Raw genomic sequence first — 25222 nt, 5'->3', positions numbered from 1 at the left:
AGCACAACAACATAAGTGTCATGGGATTTCCAGAAGGAAAAGAGAAGAGAAAAGGGCCAGAAAGAGTATTTGAGGAAATAACTACTGAAAATTTAAAGACTTTCATGAAAGAAATGAACTTAAAAGTCCAAGAAAAGCACTGCACCCCAATTGGAATAAATCCAAATAGACCTACTCCAAGACACATACTACTCAGAATGTCAAATGTCAAAGACAAAGAGAAATTCTAAGAGCAGCAAGGAAAAAGCAAATCATCCCATACAAGGGATGTCCAGGAAGACTTAGCACAGATTTTTCTTCATATCCTATAGAGGCAAGAAGACAGTGGCATGATGAAAGAGAAAAACTGCCGGCCAAAATTCTTTATCCAGCAAAACTGTCCTTCAAATATGTAGGTGAGTACAAAATATTCACAAACAGGGAAAGAGACGTGGCTCAAGCAGCTGGGCTCCCGTCTACCATATAGGAGGTGCAGGGTTTGATACCCAGGGCCTCCTGGTGAGGGCAAGCCAGCCCAAGAGACAGCTAGCCCACGCAGAGTGCCACCGCACACGGAGTACCGGCCGATGGAGAGCTGGCGCAACAAGATGATGCAACAAGAGACACAGAAGAGAGACAATAAGAGATGTAGCAGAACAGGGAGCTGAGGTGGCATAAGAGAATGATCGCCTCTCTCCCACTCCAGAAGGTCCCAGGATGGGTTCCTGGAGCCACCTAATGAGAATACAAGCAGGCACAGAAGAACACACAGCAAATGGACACAGAGAGCAAACAATGGGGGGAGAGGGGAATACACAAAATCTTTAAAAATATATATTCACAAACAAACAGAAACTAAGAGAATTTGCAAAAAAGAATCCATCTTTGCAGGAAATATTAAAGGAAGCCTTAGAACCTGAAAGAAAAAGACAGGAGAGAGAGACCTGGAGGAGAGTATAGAAGAAAGTCTAGAAAAAGGATAACAAAAGAGTAAAAAGACAGACAAAAATATGATATGACATACAAAAACCAAAGAAAAAAATGGTGGAAATACAGCATTTACATTAATATCAGTGATGTGAATGGATTAAGTTTCCTAATAAAAACATACAGGCTGACAGAATGGATAAAAAACATGAACCATTCACATGCTGCTTACCAGAAACTCACCTGAGAGTCAGGGACGCAAAAGAGAGGACAGTGGGAAGCAGACCTAGCTCAACTGATAGAGCATCTGCCTACTATATGGAGGGTCCAGGGTTCAAACCCAGGGCCTCCTGACCCGTGTGGAAACTGGCCCACACGCAGTGCTGATGCGCATGATGAGTACCATGCCATGCAGGGGTGTCCCCGCGTAGGGGAGCCCCATGCACAAGGTGTGCACCCCGCAAGGGAGCCGCCCAGCACAAAAGAAAGCACAGCCCACCCAGGAGTAGCACCGCACACATGGAGAGCTGACGCAGCAAGATGACACAACAAAAAAGAGACACAGATCCCCAGTGCTGCCTGATAATACAAGCAGACGCAGAAGAACACACAGCAAATGGACAGAGAGAGCAGACAACAGGAGGGAAGGGAAGAGAAATAAATAAAATAAATCTTTAAAAAAACAAACAAACAAAAAGGGCTGAAAGTGAAAGGTTGGAAAAAGATATTCCATACAAATAGTAACCATAAAAGAGCAGGGGTGGGAAGTGGATTTGGCTCAACTGATAGAGCATCTGCCTACCACATGGGAGGTCCAGGGTTCAAACCGCGGTGGTGAGCAGCTGACCCACACGCAGTGCTGATGCGCGCAAGGAGTGCTGTGCCACGCAGGGGTATTCCCCACGTAGGGGAGCCCCACGCGCAAGGAGTGCGCCCCTCAAGGAGAGCTGCCCTGTGCAAAAAAAAAAAAAAAGCGCAGCCTGCCGAGGAGTGGCGCAGCACACAGAGAGCTGACGCAGCAAGGTGACGCAACAAAGAGAGACAGATTCCTGGTGCTGCTGACAAGAATGCAGGCGGACACAGAGGACACAGTGAATGGACATAGAGAGCAGACATTGGGGGGCAGGAAGCGGAGAGATGGAAAAAAAAAGAGCAGGGGTAGCTATACTAATAGCAGACAAAGCAGAGTTTAAATGCAAAAAAGTTATAAGAAATACAGAAGGGCATTATATATTAATAAAAGGGACAACCCATCAGGAAGATATAACAGTCATAAATATCGATGCACCTAAACAGGGTGCCCCAATATACATGAGACAAACTCTGGCAACACTGAAGGGAGAACTAGACATCGCTACAATCATCACTGGAGGGTTCTACACCCACTCACGTCGTTAGGTAGAACAACTAGACAGAGGACCAACAAGGAAACAGAACTTGAACAATGTGATACATGAGACCTAACAGACATACAGAAGACTGCACCCAATCTCAGGCGGTCATCCACTCCTCTCAAGTGCCCATGGATCTTTCTCCAAGATAGACCACTTGTTAGGACACAATGCAGCTCTCAATAAATATCAAAAGACCTTCTCAGATCATAATGAAATGAAACTGGCAATCAATAATAGAAAAAAGTGAACTTGCAAGTGTGTGGAAGCTGAATCCACTCCCAAGTAATCAGTGAAAATTGCAAGTGAAATCAGTAAATATATTGAGACAAATGAAAATGAGAAGACAACTTATCAAAACTTACAGGATACAGTGAAGGCAGTTTTGAGAGGGAAATTTATAGTTCTAAACACCTATATTAAAAAAAGAAGAAAGAGCTAAACTCAAATATTTAACTGAACAACTAGAGAAACTTGAAAAAGAACAGCAAACCAATGCCAAAGCAAGGAGAAGGAAACAAGTAATAAAGATTAGAGCAGAAATAAATGAAATTGAAAAAAACAAAACAAAACAGAAAATCAACAAAACCAAAAGCTGGTTCTTTGAGAAGATCAATAAAATTGGCAAACCCCTAGCTAGACTAACAAAGAAAAAAGAGAGGGAGGCAGACTTGGCCCAGTGGTTGGTGCGTCCATCTGCCACGTGGGAGGTCCGTGGTTCAAACCCCGGGCCTCCTTGACCCGTGTGCAGCTGGCCCACGCGCAGTGCTGATGCATGCAAGGAGTGCCGTGCCACGCGGGGGTGTCCCCCGTGTGGGGGAGCCCCACACGCAAGGAGTGCACCCCGTAAGGAGAGCCGCCCAGTGCGAAAGGAGGGTGCAGCCTGCCCAGGAATGGCACTGCCCACACTTCCCGTGCCGCTGACGACAACAGAAGCGGACAAAGAAACAAGACGCAGCAAATGGACACAGAGAACAGACAACCGGGGGGGGGGGGAATTAAATAAATAAATAAATCTTTAAGAAAAAGAAAAAAGAGAGAAGATGCAAAAAAATATAACCAGAAATGAAAGGGGGGAAGTTATAACTGATCCCACAGAAATGAAAAGGAATCGTAAGAGGATATTATGAGAAACTATATGCCAACAAACTAGACAACTTAGATGAAATGGAAAAATCCCTAGAAATACACAACCAACCCACACTGATGCTACAAAAAATATAAGAATGTAACAACCAATCACATTTAAGGAGATTGAATTCATCATCAAATATCTCCCAGCAAAAAAAAGTCCAGGACCAGATGGCTTCACAGGTGAATTCTACCAAGTATTTCAAAGAGTTAGCACCAATCCTGTTTAAACTTTCAAAAAAAATGAAGAGGAGGGAAAATTACCCAACACATCTTATGAAGCCAACATCACCCTAATACCAAAGCCAGATAAAGATATCACAAGAAAAGAAATTACAGATCCATCTCTCTAATGAACATAGATGCAAAAATTCTAAACAAAATACTTGCAAATTGAATCCAACAGCATATCAAAAGACTTATACATTATGACCAAGTGGGATTTATTCCTGGTATGCAAGGCTGGTTCAACATAAGAAAATCAAAGTAATACACCACATTAACAAATTGAAGGGAAAAAAAAGATCTCAATCAACACAGAAAAGGCATTTGACAAAACCCATCATCCTTTTTTGATGAAAACACTTCAAAAGGTAGGAATAGAAGGAAAATTTCTCAATGTGATAAAAGGTATATATGAAAAACCCACAGCCAACATCATATTCAATGGGGAAAGGTTGGAAGCTTTCCCTCTAAGACTGGGAACAAGACAAGAATGCCCACTGTCACCAATGTTCTTCCACATTGTACTAGAAGTTCTAGCTAGAGCAATTAGACAAGAAAAAAAATTAAATGTATCCACAAAAGAAGAGGAAGTAAAACTCTCACTGTTTGCAGATGACACAATCCTGTATTTAGAAAATTTGAGCTAATAAATGAATTCAGCAAAGTGGCAGGACATAAGATCAACACACGAAAATCAGTAATGTTTTTGTACATTAGTACTGAGCAATGTGAGGAGGAAACTGGGGAAAATTCTATTTAAAATAACAAGAAAAAGACTCAAATACCTAGGAATTAATTTAACCAAAGAAGTACTGGATTTACATGCACAAAACTACAAACAAGGCTAAAAGAAATAAAAAAAGATGTAAACAAACGGAAAGACATTCCTTGTTCATGGATTGGCAGAATAAATACGAAGATGTCAATCTTACCCAAAATAACTTATAAATTCAACGCAATACCAATCAGAATTCCAAAAGCCTACTTTACAGAATTAGAAAGGCAATTACCAAATTGGAAGGGAAAGTACACCCAAATAGCCAAAAGCATTCTAAAAATATTACAAAGCTACAGTGGTCAAAGCAGCATGGGGGAAAGAGATGTGGCTCAAGCAGTTCGGCTCCCGTCTACCATATAGGAGGTCCAGAGTTTGATACCCAGGGCCTCCTGGGGAAGGTAAACTGGCCCATGCAGTGAGCTGGCCCCTGTGGAGTGTCCCCCGCACATGAGTGCCCCCCTACGCAGGAATGCCGGCTGACACAGAGAGCTGGTGCAGCACAATGACACAACAAGAAACATAGAGGAGAGACAATAAGAGACACAAAACAGGGAGCTGAGGTGGCACAAGAAAATGAGCGCCTCACTTTCACTCCAGAAGGTCCCAGAATCGGTTCCCAGAGCTGCCTAAAGAGAAGACAAGCAGACAAAGAAGAACACACAGTGAATGACACAGAAAGCATACAACAGAGGGGTGCACAGGAGAGAAAGAAACAAACAAATCTTAAAACAAACAAACAAACAAAAAAAAACCAGCATGGTACTGGCATGATAGACACATTGATCTGTGGAATAGAATTGAGAATCCAGAAATAACCCTCACCTCTATGGCCAACTGGTTTTTGACCAACCTACTAAGTCCACGTTAATAGGACAAAACAGTCTCTTCAACAGATGGTTCTGGAACAACTGGATCTCTATAACCAAAGAATGAAAGAGGACCCCTGTCTCACTTCCTATACAAGAATCAACTCAAAATGGATCAAAGACCTAAATACAAAAGCCAGGACCATAAAACTACTAGAAGAAAACGTAGCGAAACATCTTCAAGACCTTGTACTAGGTGATTTCTTAGACCTTACACCCAAAACGTGTGCCACAAAAGAAAAAATAAACAAACAGGACCTCTTCAAAATTAAACAGTTTTGTACCACACAGGACTTTGTCAAAAAGGTGAAAAAGTAGCCGACTCAAAGGAAGAAAATATTTGGAAATCACGTCAGATAAAGGTTTAATACCCAGGATATATAAAGAGATGTTACAACTCAACAATAAAGAAGACTAATGACCCAATTAAAAAATGGGCAAAAGACTTGGTCATTTGTCCAAAGAATACAAATGGCAAAAAAACACATGAAAAAATGCTCAACATAACTAATGATTAGGGAAATGCAAATGAAAACTACAATGAGCTCTCATTCACACCTATCAGAACGGCCACTGTTATTTGAGTGAAGCAAGGCAGACACAAAAGGACAACTACCGCATGACCGCATTACTATGAACCAAATATATTGTGTAACATGTTGGATGATTAGAAATATACATATATGTATCTACTACATTTTTTAAAAAGATTTATTTATTTACTTATATTTTCTCCTTCCCCTCCTCCCACCCTACTGTTTTTGCTGTCTGTGTTGTCTCCTTTTCTCATTTTCTCTCCTCTAGGATTCACCGGGATTCGATCCTGGGGACCTCTGTTGGGGAGAGAGGTTTCCTGTCAATTGCACCACCTCAGTTCCTGGTCTCTGCTGCACTTCACTTTTTTTTTTTAAATGTGGTTTTTTTTTTAATTTCTCTCCCCTCCCCCCAACCCCAATTGTCTATTCTCTGTGTCTATTTGCTGATTGTCTTTGTCCACTTTTGTTGTTGTCGGCGGCATGGGAATCTGTGTTTCTTCTTGTTGCATCATCTTATTGTGTCAGCTCTGTGTGTGTGCGGCGCCATTCCTGGGCAGGCTGCACTTCCTTTTGCACTGGGCAGCTCTCCTTATGGGGTGCACTCCTTGCATGTGGGGCTCCCCTATGTGGGGGACACCCCTGCGTGGCACGGCACTCCTTGCGTGTATCAGCCCTGTGCGGGGGCCAGCTCCACACGGGTCAAGGAGGCCCGGGGTTTGAACCGCGGACCTCCCATGTGGTAGGCGGACGCCCTAACCACTGGGCCAAGTCCACTTTCCTGTGCTTCACCCTGACTCTCCCCTTTGTCTCTCTTTTGTTGCATCATCATCTTGCTGCGTGACTCACTTGCACGAGCACTGGCTCATCACGTGGGCACGCTTTCTCTTCTTCTTTTTCACAGGAGGCCCCAAGGATCGAACCCGGGTCCTCCCATATGGTAGACGGAAGCTCTATCACTCAAGCCACATTTGCTTCCCTCCAGTACATTTTTAAAAAATCTTTTAAGAGATTAAAAAAACAATTAAAAAAAGATACACAAATGGCCAAAAGCACAGGAAAAGACAGGCAACACCATTAGCTACTAGGGAAATGCAAATCAAAACCATAACAAGGTACCACTTCACACCCACTAGAATGGCTATTACTAGTAAAATGGAAAATATCGACTGCCGGCAAGGAGGTGGACAAACAGGAACCCAGGAGCTGTGTTAGTGGGAACGTGAAACGGTGCAGTGATGACGGAGAGCAGTGTGGAGTTCCCTGAGAGAGTTAAACACAGAATTAAGTCACCCACGACCCACAGCTGCACTCCTGGGTCCACGCCCAGAGAAACGCCAGCAGGGACATAGCGGACATTTGCCCCCACGGCCCGCAGCAGCGCCGTGCCCTCTGCCCAGACGTGGGCGCACCCCGAGTGTCGCCACCAGGTGGATGGACAAGCAAGGCGTGGTCTGGCCACACAGCGGAACACTACTCAGCCGGGACAGAGACAACACGGCCGCGTGGACGCAGCTCGACGTCGTGCTGGGTGAAATACGCCAGGCACCAGAGGGCGGGAGCACAGGACTCCATTCATACAGAACAGCCAGAACCTGCAGACTCACAGACAGAAAGCAGAGTACAGGTTTCTGGGGGGAGCGGGGGAGATGAGGAATTAATGGACAGTGCGGGAGTGGATGTGGCTCCAGCGGTTGAGCACCCGCTTCCCACACGGGAGGTCGCAGGTTCAGCTCCCAGTGTCTCCTAAGAAAACAAAAACAAACGAGAAAACCAATCCGGGGAGCTGATGCAGCTCAGTGGTTAGACGCCGGCTTCCCCCATACAAGGCCTGGTTCCATCCCTGGCCCCTGGTACTTCAGAGAACATGTCCTGGCACAGGGCTTCTTTTTTGGGAAGACGGGAAAACTTGGGTTGAGGGTGCAGGTGAGGGCAGCACAGCACTGCGAGGGACTAGCCCACCAGCGGCTCGCCTGGGGGCGGCTGAGACGGAAAAGCTTAGGTTGTACTTCCGTTTCCACACATTTTTTTTAAAGGAGACTGACAAGACAATGGCAATTCAAAGCAATACATGGCAAGTGGAGGTGGCTCAAGCCCTCAGGTGGGCAGTCCCGGGTTCAGGTCCCGGTGCCTCCTAAAGAAGACGAGCACAGAGAGCAGACAGCAAAGACAAACAACGAGGGGGGAGAAATAAACAAAATAAAACAGAATGATAAGAAGAAGAAAAGCAAAACATGATCCTGGTCTGGACCTAATAACGGAGGAGAAAATGCTCAGAAGACATTACTTAAGACAGTTGAAAAAAATGGATTGAAAACTGTTTGCTTTGTATCAATGTAAATTCCTTGAACTTGGTAACTGTTTTAATGAGGTTACGTAAGTGAATATTCTCGTTCTTAGGAAATATATACAAAGTATTAAGTGTTCTAGAAGCATGGTACAAGGGACCTACTCCAAATGTTTAGAAAATAGATGGACAGATAGACAAATAACTAGAGAGAATGAGATAACAAATGTGACAACATATGAAAAGTCAGTAAATCTGGGTATCTGTGCAGGCAGCATACTGGAATTCTCTGTATTAGTTTCATATTATTTTTTGCAACTATCCTGTAAGTTTGAACTTATTTCCAACTAAAAAGTAAAATAAAACAAATAAAGCAAAAAAGTCCGTGGAACTGCACCACACAGTGGACCCACAGCGAATGCGCGGAGGGCCGTTTGCAGCACAGCTGGAAACGCTGCTCCATCAGCTGTGGCCGCCGTCAACGCAGGGTGGTGACAGGGTGGCATACAGAAACCCTGTACCTCATCCATCACGTTCTGTAGACCCACAGCTTCTCTAATGAGAAATTTAGAAAAATAACATAGATTGATTTTCCTTTAACACAAACAAAAAAAGAAACCACACACAAAAACCATAATCAGATACCACTTCCTAATGACCAGAATGGCTATAATTTAAAAAACAGAAACTAGCAAGTGTTGACAAAGAGGTAGAGAAGTAGAAATATGCATGCACTGCTGGTGGAAATGTAAAACGGTGCAGCAGCTGTGAACACCAGTTTTGTGGTTCCTCAAAAAGCAATCACAGGGAAGCGGGAGCGGCTCAAGCAGTTGGGCACCCACCTACGACATGGGCTGTCCCGGGTTTGTTTCCTGGTGCCTCCTAAAGAAGATGAGCAAGACAGCAAGCAGACATGACAGGCTGACACAGCAAGCTGACACAACGAAGAGACAACCAGGAAACACAATGAGAGACACAACAAGCAGGGAGTGGAGGTGCTTAAGCCATAGGGTGCCTCCCTCCCACACGGGAGGCCCCGGTTTCCAGTGCCTCCTAAAAAAAAAGATGAGCAGCACAAACAGGCACAGGGAGCAGACAGCAAGCACAAACAAGTGTGGGGATAAATAAATACAATAAATATTTTTTAAAAAGTAAACAGAGAATAACTATATGACACAATAATTCCACTCCAAGCTATATACCTAAAAGAATTGAAAAAAGGGACTCAGATATTTAGACACAAGTGTTTACAGCAAAAAAAAAAAAAAAAAAATTAAACAAAGAAAAACTAAAAGTTTTTACCAACTATAAATTAGAATTATATGTAAACACATACATGAAGAATTTTAATTGTATAAAATGTGTACAAAACAGACACTATACAATATGTTTATACGGAAACCATGTACCAACACATAAACTTTATTGTAAAGCAGAACATATACATAATAAACCCAGCATTTACAGTCCATGTACATGATACCCTGTGACTAATCTAATTTTTTTAAGGTTTATTATTTATTTATCTCTCCCCACCCCCTCGTTGTTTGCACTTGCTGTGTGTGTTCACCTTCCTTCTTTCTTTAGGAGGCACCAGGAACCGAACCCAGGACCTCCGTTATGAGAGGGAGACACCTAATCGCTTGAGCCACCTCCGCTCCCTGCTTTGTTGTCTCTCTCATTGTTTTTCTCCTTGTGTCTTACTGTGTCATCATGTTGTATCAGAGTGCCATGCCTGCCTGTCACACCAGCTTGCTGTCTTCTTTAGGAGGCACCAGGAACCGAACCAGGACCTCCCAGGTGGTAGGTGGGAGCTCAACTGCTTGAGCCACATGTGCTTCCCTGATCTAATTTTTTTTTTTTAATTTCTCCTTCCCCCACCCCAGTTGTCTGTTCTCTGTGTCCAATCGCTGTGTGTTCTTCTGTGTCCACCTGCATTCTTGTCAGCGGCACTGGGAATCCGCGTCTCCCCTTGCTGCGTCATCCCGCTGCATCAGCTCTCTGCATGCGCAGCGCCACTCCTGGGCAGGCTGAACCTTGTTTCGCGCTGGGCGGCTCTCCTTACGGGGCGCACTCCTTGCACGTGGGGCTCTCCTATGCGGGGGACACTCCTGCGTGGCAGGGCTCTCCTTGCGCGCATCAGCACTGTGCTCCACACAGGTCAGGAGGCCCTGGGTTCGAACCGTGGACCTGCCATGTGGTAGGTGGACGCCCTATCCACTGGGCCAAGTCTGCTTCCCCTGATCTAATTTTTAAGTCACATTTATTTGTTTTAAGGCAAATTCCACTTTAAAAAGTACTACTTTTCAAAATGTATTAAATATTATTAATATAAGACTTTGTCCCTATTACCTTTTCTATATATAAAGACCCTCCAGGGGGACATACAATAAATTATTCCAGTAATTTGCCTCAAAGCGGTGAGTTCTGGCAGCAGGTGGACAGCAGAGCTGTGAAGGAGAATCAGGGAAAAAAGGAGCTCGGTCCTTTGAGAAACCTTTTCCCATTTTATTAACCCACAGAGAGTTTGCGCCCACTTCTGCTTGTGCACCTGACAACAGAGGCTTTCTACCCCTGACTGTGAAAGTGACCCCAGCCGAAAGCACAGCTTTGCAGACGTGAACACGGCCCTACGCAGGAGAGGGGCCCCGCCGTGGCCAGCGGGTCCTCTCAGGGGACTGCGCAGACCGTCAGGGCAAAGCAGCAGCACGGCTCCTCTCTTCATGGACTTCTCTGCCTCCTACTTAAAAACCACACAGAATTACTTAATATAGGTGTTCAAAACCAAGCTGTAAACAGCTCGTGTAAAAAGTAAAATCTTGGGAGTGGATGTGGCTCGTACGGCTGGGCACCCGCCTCCCACACAGAAGGTCCTGGGTTCAGTTCCTGGTGCTGCCTAAAGAAGACAAAGAGCATACAGATAACAAGCAAACATCAAGCAAAAACAAGGAAATGAGGGGAAAAAATGTGCAGACAACGAGCAAAAACAACGTGCAGAATGACGAGCAGAGAGCAAGCAAAAACAAAAACACGAACGGGGAGCAGACGTGCTTGGGCAGCTGGTGCCTCTCTCCCACACGGGAGGCCCCAGGTTCGGGTCCTGGTGCCTCCTGAAGAAGAAACAAGCAGACAAGGAGCAAAACCACGAGCAAACAGACAAGGGAGCCATCTGGCAGGGGGGACTTACAAAAGTAAAACCTCATTCGGAGAAAATCTCACTTCAAATAAAGTGCGCCTTGCAGTTCTGCCTCTAGACTAGCTTTTGCACACCCAAAGTCCTGTAAGGACCATCAGGAAAAGCAGGCAGAAACCTAAAACACGTTGAAAGCAGGAGGGGCCACAGGGCAGCGAGGCCCTGAGCAGCCACTGGACGAGGGAACAGGGAGGAGCCAGGGCAGCCCCACTTTCCCGCCCCGAGGTTCTCCAGCCGTGCTGAGAGGCCCAGAGTCGGAGCAGAACTCGCACAGCCTCGCGTGGCCAGCGTGCGTGAGCAGCGGCCGAGAACAGGCTTCGCCGGGCCAGGGGCGTCTCCTAGGGGACGCAACAAACCTGAACAAGACCAGTCCTTCCAAAGATAGAGGCCAGCGCCCAGTCAGACTGACCCCTGAGTTAAAGTGACGCGCCCTGGCAATGAGGACAGTCAAAGAAAGCTAAACCCTATACAGGAAAGGAGCATAGGAACTTGAGGCAGGCTCTAAGTTTTTCACATACAAAGCCCGGTATTGGTATTCAATCAAACATCACCCAGAATACCAAGAGACAAGACCAAACGACTGAAAACCAAGGGAGGAAAACAGACAATAAAAACAGAACCACAGAATACCCCAATTGTGAAGTTACAGAACATCAAAATACATGTTACTAATACATTCAAGAAATCAAATGACAGCTGGAGTATTTTGGCAGAGATCGAATTTTTTGAAACAACAAAATGGACATTCTAGAGCTGAAAAACAAAACAAAAACGAACAGTAACTGAAATTAAGATTCAATCTGTGGGCCTAGTAGCAGCACAGACACAGGTGACAGGGAAATGCGTGAGCTGGTAGGTATGGAAAATATCCAGAATGAAGAAGATGGAAAAAAAAGGAATAAAAATACAGAAAAGGGGAAGCGGATTTGGCTCACCTGATAGAGCTTCCACCTACCACATGGGAGGTCCAGGGTTCAAACCCAGGGATCTCCTGACCCGTGTGGAGCTGGCCCATGCGCAGCACTGATGTGCGCAAGGAGTGCCGTGCCACGCAGGGGTGTCCCCCGCGTAGGGGAACCCCATGTGCAAGGAGTGCACCCCGTAAGGAGAGCCACCCAGCATGAAAGTCTAGCCTGCCCAAGAATGGCGCCGCACACACGGAGAGCTGACACAAGATGACGCAACAAAGACACAGATTCCCATGCCGCTGACAACAACAGAAGCGAGCACAGAAGAAAACACAGCGAATGGACACAGATAGCAGACAACTGGGGTGGGGGTGGGGGGGAAAGTAAGATGAAGAAATTTAAAAAATTAAAACAAACTGACAAGCTACAGCTTCATACCTGTTTTAGTTTCCTAGGCTGCTGAAAGCAGATACCATGAAATGGGGTGGCTTAACAATGGGAATTGTTTTTTTTTAAGATTTATTTATTTATTTCTCTCCCCTTCCCCCCGCCCCGGTTGTGTTCTCTGTGTCCAATCGCTGTGTGTTCTTGTTTGTCCACTTCTGTTGTCAGCGGCATGGGAATCTGTGTCTTTGTTGTGTCATCTTGTTGTGTCAGCTCTCCGTGTGTGTGGCGCCATTCCTGGGCAGGCTGCACTTTCTTTTGCACTGGGCGGTTCTCCTTACAGGGTGCACTCCTTGCGCGTGGGGCTCCCCTACGCGGGGACACCCCTGCGTGGCACGGCACTCCTTGCGTGTATCAGCACTGTACGAGGGCCAGCTGCACACAGGTCAAGGACGCCCAGGATTTGAACTGTGGACCTCAACAATGGGAATTTTTTAGCTCACAATTTTGAGACTGAGAAAAATGTCCAAACCAAGGCATCATGAAGGTGATGCCATCTTCCCAAAGCCTGGCTGCTCCGCCATGGCGGTGACCCCCTTCTCCTCCAGGTCTCACTGTCTTCGGCTACTCGTCTGAATAGTCTTCATAAACTAAAGTGAGATAAAGACTTTTTCAAGCCATCAAAAACTGAGACTCTAGTACCAGTAAATCTACACTAATGGAAGAGCTGAAGAGAATTCCACACGTGGAAGAAAACTGATCCCAAATGGGAGCTGAGAGAACAGGAAGAAGTGAAAAGATGAAAAGAAATGGAAAGGGCAAATATTTAGGTCAACCTAAATTATTACTGGTTATGTAGAGGAAATCATAACAGGACGACTGTGGGAAGGTGGAGAGCAGGACACTCCGGGAATGAGTCTCTCCACCAGAAAACCAGAACAGCTATACTGAATAGGCAGGAACTGACTGTTCAACTGTCAACTATTTGACTGGCTAGTTAGAGTAATTAATTAGGCTAATTAATCCTCCCAGTCTTCTCTGCAGAAATGGAAAAGCCAATCATCAAATTTATATGGAAGGGTAAAGGGTCCAGAATAGCCAAAACCATCTTGAAAAAGAAGAACGAAGTTGGAGGACTCACACTTCTTGATCTTAAAACTTATTACAAACAAACAAAATGGATTACAAGCCACCGTAATCCAGACAGCATGGTACTGGCACAAGGACAGACACACAGACCAATGGAATAGAACTGAGAGTTCAGAAACCAACCCTCAGACTTAGGGCCAAGGATTTCTAGCAAGGGGTGAAGACCACCCAGTTAGGAACAGTCTAATCAACAAATGCAGCTGGGAAACCTAATGTCCATATGCAAAAGAACGAAGGCGGACCCAGCCTCAGACCATAAGCAAGAATCAACTCAAAATGGGTCAATGACCTATATACAGAAACTAGAACTACGCAACCCAGAAGAAACTTAGGGAAGCATCTGTAGGACCTTGTATTATGCAACGGTGTCTTAGACTTTACACCCAAAGCACAAGGAATAAAAGAAAAGGAAAGAAAAGATAAATGGGACTTCACCAAAATTAAAAACCTTCTGTGCAAAGCACTTTATCCTGAAAGTAAAATAACAACCTACATAATGGGAGAAAACATTTGGAAGCCATATATCCAATAAGAGTTTAATACCGAGAATACATAAAGAAGTCCTGCAACTCAACAACAAAAAGAAGGAAAAAAACATAAAATGGGCAGGGAAGTGGACGTGGTTCAACTGATAGAGCGTCCGCCTACCATATGGAGGGTCCAGGGTTCAAACCCAGGGCCTCCTGACCCATGTGGTGAGCTGACCCACGCGCAGTGCTGATGCGCGCAAGGAGTGCCCTCCCACACGGGGGCGCCCCGCATAGGGGAGCCCCACGTGCAAGAGTGCGCCCTGCAAGGAGAGCTGCCCCACATGAAAAAAGCACAGCCTGCCCAGGAGTGGGGCCGCACGCATGAAGAGCTGACGCATCAAGATGATGCAGCAAGAAAGAGATGCAGTTTCCCAGTGCTGCCTGATAATACAAGCAGACACAGAAGAACACACAGCAAATGGACACAGAGAGTAGACAACATGGGGGAAGGGAGAGAAATAAAAATAAATCTTAAAAAAAAAAAAAGGAGAAAAGACATGAATAGACATTTCTCCAAAGGCAATATACAAGTGGCCAAAAAGCATTATGAAAAAATGCTCAACATAATACAAATCAAAACAAATACAAATATAAATCAATGAGATACCATTTCACACCCACTAGAACAGCTATTATTTAAAAAAAAAAAAAAGAAGAGGAAAAATTGCAAGTGTTGGAGAGAAAGTGGAGAAACGGGAACCCTGCCCGTTGCTGGTGCTGATGCAAAAGGGCTCAGCCACTGTGGAGCGCAGCTCGGGAGTCTGCAGAAAGCTACGGAGGGGACCAGCGTACGACCTGGCAATCCCACTTCTAGGTGTATAAGGAGAAGAACTGAAAGCAGGGACTTAAAACATATTTGCACACCAATATTCATAGAGGCATTACGCACATTTGCCAAAAGATGGAAGCAATCCAAGTGTCCATCAACTGATGAATGGATACACGTTGTGTGTACACACAACGGAATCTTATTCAGCCACAAAAAAGGAATGAAGTTCTGACACACACAGCAGCACGGGTGAACGGTGAAGACATCAGGTTGAATGAAATAAGGCAGACACGGAAGGACAAATATTGTATGCGCTCACTGATGTGAAATAATTACAAGCAAACTCAACTCATAGAGTCGGATTCTAGAATATAAATCACCAGAGGACGGGGCGGGGTGGGAAACGCAGCTGCCGCTTAGGCTGCACAAGCCTCTGCTTGGGGCGATGGGAGAGTGTTGGTGACAGGAGCAGGGACGGAGCACTGGATACAGACAACAGCACCGAATTACGTATCTGAATGAGATCAGAAAGGGGAACTTCAGGGCACACAAACGTTACTACGATACATTTTTTTTTAAATCCATGGAACTATATAACGCAAACAGTAAACCCTAAATTAAACCACAGAATAGTTACTAGCACATTTATAAAAATGTGTTTTCATCAACTGTAACAAATGTACCACACTAACACAAGGTATGAATAGTTTGGTATATGGAAACCCTGAATTTTATGCATGATTTTTCTGTAAACCCACAAGTTCTCTTGAAAAAATACACACACACACACAGATATACAAAATCATGTCTTATGGGCTTCAAATATATATACACAAATAAAGCAACAACTGCAGGTGAGCAATGAGGGTTACGGAATTGGCATTAAACTATTCTTGAGCCTTTACATTTTCCAGGAATTAGTAAAACAACCAATATATATTATACTTGAATAGGTTGACGATGCATGTTGTAAATCTTTAGGATAACCACTAAAAGATTCGTACATAAATGAACAACAAGCTAACAGAGAGGAAAGTTTGAACAATGAAAAAAAATCAATATCCCACTTAGAAGAAAAACAATTTAAATATGAAAATAAATAAAAGACTGGAAATTAGACAAATCAATCAAACACTTATAAAATTAGGGGAGAAGATGTGGCTCAAGCGACTGAGCGCCCGCTTCCCACACGGGAGGTTCGGGGTTTGGTCCCTGGTACCTCCTAAAAAAATTTTTTTAAAAAGGGGTAATTATATACTACTATTGGGCAAAAAGACTTGGAAGCAGGAAGCATTATTAGATACAAAGAGACATTTTATAATAACAAAGGGGTCAACCTATAAGGATTATTATAAAAACTAAAGAATTTTTATGCATCTAATACCACAGCCTCAAAATATAAAAAGCAGACCCTGACAGAAATAAAAGAAACCAAGCCACATTCGTAACGGAAGATTTTAACTAATAAACTCAGCTTCAACACCTAACCACCACTTGAAAAAAAGACGTAATGGCACTATTGAAACATGTAAGACACAGCTTGTCTTTGAACACTTAATAAAAGGAAACAGGTAGGCCTTTCAATTTATCTGATTTAAAAATAAAAATTTCCTAAAGCTATACAAAGAAGATGAAAGTCCAAAAAAAGGTACAAGCATGCAGAGGTGGCTTCTGGAGATGGCGTCACGCCACAGTGCCACCAGCGGCTCTTAATAAAGACGACTCCCACGAGGAGGGCAAGAGTGGCGCCGCTCAAGGGCACACGGCAGCGACACTGTGGCACCTTCAAGCGCTGGCGTCACTTCGTTTTGGGCGCTGGTCGAGGGCAGCAGCCTGCAGGGCCCTGTCTTAGGCCAAGGAGTACCACTGAGGCACAGGCCCTCTCCAAAGGGCTGAGCTGTTCAAGGCTGAACTTGAAAGTCATTTCAAATATTTCGTGGGCCACCACCATCGCCAAATCTCAGGACCGCCACGACCTCCTCGTGGCTAAACGGGCAGTGCTCAGCCCCCACCTGACCTCGCCCAGGGCGTGTGGCCACCAACCGCCTCGCCTTCCCTGACCACCCTCGCGGGCTCCCGAGGCCCTCGCCCTGGTTCTCTCCACGGGACAGTCGGGCTCTCCCCAGCCTCCCTGCTGCTCCCTGGGCCTCCCTCCTCTGCCCATGGGCTCGTGGCCCCGGGCTTGGGGCTCTGGACACGGTCAGCACCCTGCCGGCCACCTGCCGCCACCCACCTGTCACCCACCTGCTGCCACCCACTTGCTGTCGCCCACCTGCCGCCAGGTACCTGCAGCCACCCACCTGCCGCCAGGTACCTGCCACCGCCCACCTGCCACCCACCTGCCGCCACCCACCTGCCGCTGCCCACCTGCCACCCACCTGCCACCACCCACCTGCCGCCCACCTGCTGCCACCCACCTGCCGCCAGGCACCTGCCACCAGCCACCTGCTGCTGCCCACCTGTCGCCCACCTGCCGCCACCCATCTGCCACCGCCCACCTGCCACCAGGCACCTGCTGCCGCCCACCTGCCGCCCACCTGCCACCCACCTGCCAGCCACCTGCTGCCACCCACCTGCTGCCACCCACCTGCCACCCACCTGCTGCCGCCCACCTGCCACCAGCCACCTGCTGCCGCCCACCTGCTGCCAGCCACCTGCCACCCAGCTGCCACCGGCCACCTGTTGCCACCCACCTGCCGCCCACCTACTGCCCAGGCACAGGCCTGTGCATCTGGCCGTGCAGTCACAGCCCCTGGCGTCAGGTCTGCTCTGACGTGCGTCTCCCCGGCGTGGCCCAGGCGCCCACCTCCTGGGATTGCCGCCTCGGGCCTCCTGCGCTGTCCCAGGGCTTGTTTTCGTGACTCCCGGTCCTTGCTGGGTTGGATTGTCAGGACACATCTCTGTGGCCTCTCGCTCCCTCAAGCCAGCGCCCCCAGTGAGGACACTGAAGCGGCCTGCAGAGGCCCATGCGGCGAGGGCCGGAGCTCTGCAGCCACCGGGGCCAGCCTGGGAGAGGCCCTTCCTGCCCCAGCGAAGCCCCAGCCAGTGTCCGGGCTGTGGCTCCCGAGGCCCCGGCCAGAAGCCCCAACTCAGCTGCCTGTGATCTCCACCCACGAGCGGCTAAGCTCTGGAGGAGCACCACGCAGCGAGTCGTGAGCAGCGACGCCACCGCCGGCCCGAGCACCGGCTCTGCCGCTCTTGCTGGCAGCACGGCCGGAAGCTGCAGCCATCGCCCCGCAGCATGGCCGCCAGCCTTCTGTTCAGTTTTTAGGGACTGTGTTGCATAGCAAATTTGCACGCGGCCTTCACAGGGCCGTGCTACCCTCCGCGTCCTTCCAAGCGCTGGGCACACGTGCTGCAAAGCGAGCGCGGTGTTCTTAAACCAAAGTCAAATCACGTCACTCCTCTGCCCAAAGCCTCCAGCGGCTCCCAGCTCACCCGGCAGAAGCCCTGGCCCTACATCTCAGGGCCAGGGGCTTGTGAGAGCTGAGCCCCGGGCCCGCCCAGACCTGCGCCCGCCCGGAGACCCCGCGGGCCAGAGGCCCCGAGGTCAGCGCCACACTGCCCTCCTTGCTCTGCCCCTGCCCCGGCCCCTGCCTTCTGCTCCCACCCCTGCCCTCTGCCCTGGTGAAAGGTAAGCTCCACGAATGGGGGTCGCTGGGGGCTCCAGCTCCTGGGGGCTCTCGGACACGCGGCCCTGCCTGCTGGCTCGGGCCCCCCGACACGTGGCGCAGCATCCTCTCAGGCTTCTTCTGTGCTCCAGAGCCCGCAGGCACACTGAGTGCCGCTCCAGGGCAGCGACGAAATGGCTCTCGAGAAGGTCCAGGTGAGGGGACAGAGGGCGCTTACTGACGCAGCCCCAAGGAGCACCTGGAGCGAGGTCAGGCAGCGTCGGGGGGCGCAGAGCGCGGCTGTCGGGCACTGGAGTCAGCCGTGGACCAGGGACGCACCAGGCTGGCCGGCGGCAGCGTCGACACTCACCCATCAGCTGTGACCAAGGCATGCGCGATGGCAGTGCCAGCGGGGCGGGCAGTGTGGGAGAGCGTAGGCTACCCAGACTCCCCCATATGCCAGGGTAACGTTTCTGTAACCCAAAACTTTAAAAATAAAGCTCATTACGCTCAAAAGACAAGACGAAGACGCTCCGGGAGGAAAAGCCCAGGGCTGCACGTGAGGTAGAGCCCGAGGCAGGGCAACGTGCGCCAGGCTGCAGGTGCGCGCCTCCTCTCCAGGGACGGCTCCGAGGGCCCTAGGGGTGCACCGCCAGGAAGGCCACTGAGGAAGCCTTGCCAGGGAGCCGGGACCACGGGAACCAGGGCCGCGGGAGCCAGGGGCCACGGGAGCCAGGGCTGTGGGAACCAGGGGCCACGGGAGCCGAGTACCACAGGAGCGAGGGCTGCGGGAGCCGCGGCGACGGCAGCCGGGCCACGGCACACCTCTCCACCCAGGTGGACCCTTCTTGAAGAGAAGGTGGGGTTTGTGCCCAGGCCTGGGCAGCTCGGTGCGGGCAGGAGGGTCACGGCCGGGCCAGCCACGCACCCGGGGTACGCCGCAGCTGAGGGCCAAGCCACAAGCCCGCAGCCGCACCCGAGGCCCCTGTGGGACTCTTTCCAAGTTCAAGGGGAGCTGTACTTCCCCCAGCGACAGGCCTCCTGGCCCAAGAGCCAGCGGGAGGACCACGAGCCGCCATCAGGCCAGCAGGCACCGACCATGGCAGGAGGACGGTGGGCGCCAGGCCTGTCTGAACCGCACAGCCTTGTCCTTGATGAGCTCCTCCGCCCCTGGCCTGCCCTGGGGCGGGTCCTGCAGTCCCTTCTGCACCAGGACCCAGAACCCACAGCCCGGTGCCCCCCCAGCAGAGACGGGCCGCCCCCCCTCGCCCGCACCCCCCAGCAGGCCCCCCTGGGCAGGGACGGGCCACCCCTCCTCACCTCCGTCCCCCAGCAGGCCCCCGGCAGGGACGGGCCACCCCCCTCACCTGCGCCCCCCAGCAAGCCCCCCTGGGCAGAGACGGGCCGCCCCCCCTCGCCCGCACCCCCCAGCAGGCCCCCCTGGGCAGGGACGGGCCACCCCTCCTCACCTCCGTCCCCCAGCAGGCCCCCGGCAGGGACGGGCCGCCCCCCTCGCCTGCGCCCCCCAGCAGGCCCCCGGCAGGGACGGGCTGCCCCCCTCGCCTGCGCCCCCCAGCAGGCCCCCAGCAGGGACGGGCCGCCCCCCTCGCCTGCGCCCCCCAGCAAGCCCCCCTGGGCAGAGACGGGCCGCCCCCCTCGCCTGCGCCCGCAGGCCGGGCTGGCCAACGCAGGGCGCTCACCACCCGCCATGCACTCTCACACCCGGCCCAGGACACGCGAGGCTGCCCAGGTCAAACGAGCCGAGGCTCCAGCGCCAGGACACGGGCGTGGGCAGACGGCGCGGTCGGGCGAGCTCCGCGGACCCGGCTGAGGCCTGAAGCCTGAGCCCAAGCTCCCCAGCCGGCTCTGGAATCCCGACAATGGGCAGGGACGGGGGCGCCGCACCCCCGGGGCCAAATCCCCCCAGAGGGACAGCCCAGGCTCCGCCGCCGCCGGCGCCACGCGGCGTGGCCTGACCCCCCAGCGCGCGCTCGAGGCCCCGCTGAGCTCCCGCCCGCCCGGCGCCTCCTTCCAGCTAGAGGGCCCGGCCAGGGGCCAGCAGGGGCCAGAGCACAGCCACAAGGACACGACGCGACACGACGCGGCGAGCGGGAGAGACGTCACGTGGAAACCACAGGTGACCTCTCCAGAAAGACCTTAAAGTGCTGAACCGTGAACAAGAGAGCGAAAGGAGCACAAAGGATGTATGTTTGGAAACAAGGGCAAGAAAACTTTTAATAGAAAGAGCTAAAAGCACAACAAAAAAAAATGGAAAATAGGAAAAAAAAGACTTAAAGATTAAAAGGTGGTCCGACTTCTAAAAAAGAGGAGTTCTAAAAACGAGAAAACAGTGAAAATAGAAAAGAAGGAATTATCAAAAACATAACATAAAACTCCCCAAAATGAAAAACGAAATACTGAAGGAAAAGCCGTTCTCAGGCTCCCTCGTGACTGCCTTGCTGAGGTCTACTCCCCAGCCAACGGGCAAATGTACTGTGTGCGGAGACCCAGGAGCGCGCAGGGGCTGCTCAGGCAGGTTCACCGTGGACACGCGCACATCGAGGGGCCCGGCTATGCGCCAGGGCGTGGGCGCAGCGCAGCTGGACTCAGCGCGTTTACAGGACTACACTCGCCGCCGCCAGCGCGGACGAAGCAGAGACGCAGGCAGCACGTTGCGGCAGCGACGCCGGCAGGGCAGGGCAGTCCCCCCGAGGCGGTGGGAGGTGGACGGAGTGGACGCCCCAGCTGGAGGTCGCAGCAGGTCCGGCTGCGCCCTAGGTGAGGGGGCGGACGTGGGAGGACCGGACAAAGGACGGGATGGGGAAGGGCGGGACTGACCCGGCCTGACGCGGGGCAGCCGCTCACCACAGGCGCAGGGCCAGGTGGGGCCCGCCCTCCCCCAGCCAGCGCCTCGAGCCCAGCACGCGGGTGTCCCGCGACCACTCACCTCCAGGGTCTTACCCACCGCCCGCTTCAGGCAAGCAAGGCACACAGCCAGGGCAGACCCGCACCCACCGCCCAGAGATCCCAGGCCAGGGCGGCAATGCCACGCCCATGCCGGCGACCACAGGAGACGTCAGACACTCTGCCGGGGCACAGCGCACCCGTGCGCAAGGGACTTACGAGCTTCCCTTGACAGCCTCACACACCAACGTCTGCTTTCAGACCTGTACCAGGCGCGGAGAGCACCTGGGAGCACGTGAGAGAGCACCTCGGAGCACCTGGGAGCACGTGAGAGAGCACCTGAGAGAGCACCTGAGAGCACCTGAGAGAGGACCTGGGAGCACCTGGGAGCACCTGAGAGCACCTGAGAGAGGACCTGGGAGGACCTGGGAGCACCAGAGAGAGCACCTGGGAGCACCTGAGAGCACCTGAGAGAGCACTTGGGAGCACCTGAGAGAGCACCTGAGAGCACCTGAGAGGACCTGGGAGCACGTGAGAGAGCACCTGGGAGCACCTGGGAGCACCTGGGAGCACCTGAGCGAGCACCTGAGAAAGCACCTGGGAGAGCACCTGGGAGAGCTCCTGAGAGCACCTGAGAGCACCTGAGAGAGCACCTGGGAGAGGACCTGGGAGAGCTCCTGAGAGCACCTGGGAGAGCACCTGGGAGAGCACCTGGGAGAGCACCTGGGAGAGCTCCTGAGAGCACCTGAGAGCACCTGAGAGAGCACCTGGGAGAGCACCTGGGAGAGCTCCTGAGAGCACCTGAGAGCACCTGAGAGAGCAACTGAGAGAGCACGTGAGAGAGGACCTGGGAACACCTGGGAGCACCTGAGAGAGCACCTGGGAGCACGTGAGAGAGCACCTGAGAGCACCCGAGAGAGCACGTGAGAGAGCACATGAGAGAGGACCTGGGAGCACCTGGGAGCACCTGAGAGCACCTGAGAGAGGACCTGGGAGGACCTGGGAGCACCTGAGAGAGCACCTGGGAGCACCTGAGAGAGCACCTGGGAGCACGTGAGAGAGGACCTGGGAGGACCTGAGAGCACCTGAGAGAGCACGTGAGAGAGCACGTGAGAGAGGACCTGGGAGGACCTGGGAGCACCTGAGAGAGCACCTGGGAGCACCTGAGAGAGCACTTGGGAGCACCTGAGAGCACCTGAGAGCACCTGAGAGCACCTGAGAGAGCACTTGGGAGCACCTGAGAGAGCACCTGGGAGAGCACCTGGGAGAGCTCCTGAGAGCACCTGAGAGCACCTGAGAGAGCAACTGAGAGAGCACGTGAGAGAGGACCTGGGAGCACCTGGGAGCACCTGAGAGAGCACCTGGGAGCACGTGAGAGAGCACCTGAGAGCACCCGAGAGAGCACGTGAGAGAGCACATGAGAGAGGACCTGGGAGCACCTGGGAGCACCTGAGAGCACCTGAGAGAGGACCTGGGAGGACCTGGGAGCACCTGAGAGAGCACCTGGGAGCACCTGAGAGAGCACCTGGGAGCACGTGAGAGAGGACCTGGGAGGACCTGAGAGCACCTGAGAGAGCACGTGAGAGAGCACGTGAGAGAGGACCTGGGAGGACCTGGGAGCACCTGAGAGAGCACCTGGGAGCACCTGAGAGAGCACTTGGGAGCACCTGAGAGAGTACCTGAGAGCACCTGAGAGGACCTGGGAGCACGTGAGAGAGCACCTGGGAGCACCTGGGAGCACCTGAGAGAGCACGTGAGAGAGCACATGAGAGAGGACCTAGGAGGACCTGAGAGAGCACCTGGGAGAGCACCTGGGAGAGCTCCTGAGAGCACCTGGGAGCACCTGAGAGCACCTGAGAGAGCACGTGAGAGAGCACGTGAGAGAGGACCTGGGAGCACCTGAGAGAGCACCTGGGAGCACGTGAGAGAGCACTTGGGAGCACCTGAGAGAGCACCTGAGAGCACCTGAGAGAGCACCTGAGAGCACCTGAGAGGACCTGGGAGCACGTGAGAGAGCACCTGGGAGCACCTGGGAGCACCTGAGCGAGCACCTGAGAGAGCACCTGGGAGAGCACCTGGGAGAGCTCCTGAGAGCACCTGAGAGCACCTGAGAGAGCACCTGGGAGAGCTCCTGAGAGCACCTGAGAGAGCACCTGAGAGAGCACGTGAGAGAGGACCTGGGAGCACCTGAGAGCACCTGAGAGAGGACCTGGGAGCACGTGAGAGAGCACCTGAGAGCACCCGAGAGAGCACGTGAGAGAGCACATGAGAGAGGACCTGGGAGCACCTGGGAGCACCTGAGAGCACCTGAGAGAGGACCTGGGAGCACCTGAGAGAGCACCTGGGAGCACCTGAGAGCACCTGAGAGAGCACGTGAGAGAGCACCTGGGAGCACCTGGGAGCCCCTGGGAGCACCTGAGCGAGCACCTGAGAAAGCACCTGGGAGAGCACCTGGGAGAGCTCCTGAGAGCACCTGAGAGAGCACCTGGGAGAGCACCTGGGAGAGCTCCTGAGAGCACCTGAGAGAGCACCTGGGAGAGCACCTGGGAGAGCTCCTGAGAGCACCTGAGAGAGCACCTGAGAGAGCACCTGGGAGAGCACCTGGGAGAGCTCCTGAGAGCACCTGAGAGCACCTGAGAGAGCAACTGAGAGAGCACGTGAGAGAGGACCTGGGAGCACCTGGGAGCACCTGAGAGAGCACCTGGGAGCACGTGAGAGAGCACCTGAGAGCACCTGAGAGAGCACGTGAGAGAGCACATGAGAGAGGACCTGGGAGCACCTGGGAGCACCTGAGAGCACCTGAGAGAGGACCTGGGAGGACCTGGGAGCACCTGAGAGAGCACCTGGGAGCACCTGAGAGCACCTGAGAGAGCACCTGGGAGCACGTGAGAGAGGACCTGGGAGGACCTGAGAGCACCTGAGAGAGCACGTGAGAGAGCACGTGAGAGAGGACCTGGGAGGACCTGGGAGCACCTGAGAGAGCACCTGGGAGCACCTGAGAGAGCACTTGGGAGCACCTGAGAGAGCACCTGAGAGCACCCGAGAGAGCACGTGAGAGAGCACCTGGGAGCACCTGAGAGAGCACTTGGGAGCACCTGAGAGAGTACCTGAGAGCACCTGAGAGGACTTGGGAGAGCACCTGGGAGCACCTCGGAGCACCTGGGAGCACCTGAGAGCACCTGAGAGAGCACGTGAGAGAGCACATGAGAGAGGACCTGGGAGGACCTGGGAGCACCTGAGAGAGGACCTGGGAGCACGTGAGAGAGCACTTGGGAGCACCTGAGAGAGCACCTGAGAGCACCTGAGAGGACCTGGGAGAGCACCTGGGAGCACCTCGGAGCACCTGGGAGCACCTGAGAGCACCTGAGAGAGCACCTGGGAGAGCTCCTGGGAGCACCTGGGAGCACCTGGGAGCACCTAGGAGAGCACCTGGGAGCACCTGAGAGCACCTGAGAGCACCTGAGAGCTCCTGAGAGCACCTGGGAGAGCACCTGAGAGCACCTGAGAGCCACACAGGTGAGGGAGGCGGGAGGGGCCGGCCCCGCACGACACTGCAGGTGTCGGTCCAGCGGCAAGGCGAGCCGCGGTGGTTTCCTGAAGTGCCACACTGGACACATCACGCACCCGGGCGGTGCCGAGGGGCAGCAGGGCGCCCTC

At 51.8% G+C, this 25222-nt stretch overlaps 1 protein-coding gene across 2 annotated transcripts in view; it reads right to left on the bottom strand.

The window, feature by feature from the left end:
* The window catches only part of AXIN1 (axin 1), a 71459-nt gene that overhangs the window by 38507 nt on the left and 7730 nt on the right, over nucleotides 1–25222 (bottom strand). The gene's annotated exons all lie outside the window — the stretch shown is intronic.

The sequence above is a fragment of the Dasypus novemcinctus genome, chromosome 23 (assembly GCF_030445035.2).
Source record: "Dasypus novemcinctus isolate mDasNov1 chromosome 23, mDasNov1.1.hap2, whole genome shotgun sequence".
NCBI lineage: Eukaryota > Metazoa > Chordata > Mammalia > Cingulata > Dasypodidae > Dasypus > Dasypus novemcinctus.
Note: the sequence above shows the minus strand (reverse complement) of the source record. Positions and strands in the feature narration are given on the sequence as shown.